Source organism: Rhinoderma darwinii, chromosome 4 (genome assembly GCF_050947455.1).
Source record: "Rhinoderma darwinii isolate aRhiDar2 chromosome 4, aRhiDar2.hap1, whole genome shotgun sequence".
Classification (NCBI taxonomy): domain Eukaryota; kingdom Metazoa; phylum Chordata; class Amphibia; order Anura; family Rhinodermatidae; genus Rhinoderma; species Rhinoderma darwinii.
The window spans coordinates 404341409-404343301 of record NC_134690.1 but is presented as its reverse complement, the minus strand read 5'-3'; positions in this window follow the sequence as shown (position 1 = coordinate 404343301).

Below are 1893 nucleotides of genomic sequence, written 5' to 3'. Positions count from 1 at the left end.
AGAGGATATGCTGTGGAGCCGTCTTTAAACGCTATCTACACCTTTGAAAACATTATTTGTACTTTTTGAGATACAGCTGCTTTGTATCCGGTGTATAGAGCAGCTGTATCTAGTGCTGAATCCGTCATGGCAGCGGGCCATCGCTGCGGATCAGGGGGAATCGTCGCGGTCGGACACCCCGGAATCATCTTGTCTTTAGAGGTCCTGCAATCGGACAAGCAGCGAGAATCACCCCCTTACACCACAGCCCTGCAGGTATAGGGGAGCCATCGCCGGGGAACATCTCCACTGTCTGGAGCAAAAGGCTGACACTTCACAGTCAAGGTAAAGCCTCCGTATCTGGATCAATATCCATAAAATCGACACCGCGCCCACCCCCGCCGACACGAGGGGCAGCCGGGCCACACATCACTCCCAATGTCACAGGACGTCTCATAACTTCAAGGGGCAGAATCCGAAGAAAACACAGAGGAGGCAAAACATTTCCAGTCACTGCAGGCGATCAGTACGGAAGACGTAAGGGCGGTGGCGATACGCTTATTCACTTTATAATATACTTTGTTTCAATTACCAAGATCAATGATTGCTGTCAGCGAATGGAACAAATTTTTGTTTTCAGAGTTTAAAACCCAAACAGGCCTAAGAGGCTGCTCACATCTGCGTTAGGGGCTCCGTGGCCGATCCTGCAGAATGCTGCACTATTGTTCTCAGTAAAACCATGGAAACCCCGACAGAACCCATTAAAGTCAATGGGTTCCGTCAGCCGCCGGTGGTGTCCATGTTGGAACGGACCCGTTGCGTCCGGCGTTCTCTTGTTCTGCTCCTCTGAAGGAGCAGTACAAAGTAATGGCACTGACGCAGATGTGAACAAAGCCTAACACTTCTCTCACTGGGGGAGGTCAAACCTAGACAACTGCAGCAGAGATCTCTCCTGTTTGTTACAATGTATCAGTGCTGATAAAATGTATCATCCTGGAGTTCAGATGATAGTCTAGATTGCATACAAATGTGACAAATCCACAGCTGTGTGAGCAGAACTCAGTCAAGACAGGTTGTTGGTTTCTGAACATAAACAAGCATGGTCCCAGTCACTGACAGCAAGCAGACATCTTGAAAAGGATGAGTAATTAACGCGTTTAGGATTCTCATTAGACCGTGTTCTCCCATTCAAGTGTAGGACCGCATACAATATGTTACAAGGACTGCCGGTATTATGGGGGGGGGACGGGGACTATGGATGGAAATGTTACAGGGGGACGACTGCGGCTGCTAGAGTTACAGGGGGAGCAATGATTGTAAATGTTATGTGGGCACTGTGGCTCAAAGGGGGCAAGACTATGTTAAGAGAGAACTGTAGCGGTTACTGTTATGGGGCCACAGTTATTGGGGGAGATACCACTGTTATGGGGCCACTGTGGCTATCATTGTTATAGAGGTGGATTGTAGCGGTCACTCTTATGGGGGCACTGGTTGTATCTGGTATGGAGGAGGATTGTGGTTTTTATACAGGGTAGCTATGGTTGTGAGTGTTATGGGCGCACCCTGCCTCGTTCTGTTATGGGGCGGCATGAGCAGTTACTGTTATGGGGGTACTGTGGCTAGCTCTGGTGTGATAATAAAAAGCGCCCCTAAAACAACTGCAGTAGACCGTAACCGCCACAGTTCCCCCAACTGTGGCGGTTACGGTCTTCTGCAGTTGTTTTAGGGGCGCTTTTTCTGATCAGATTTGCCCCCTGTATGCTTTATAGAGCAGCGGCGAGGAAGTCAAGTGCTGCAAATCAGCTGTCAAAGGGCCCCAGTATCTACCCAGGGGCCCGCTGGATCCAGCCCTGACCACGCGTTATAGTGAAGCTCAGCCAAACACTTGATATAAAACGTGACTCTGTACACAGC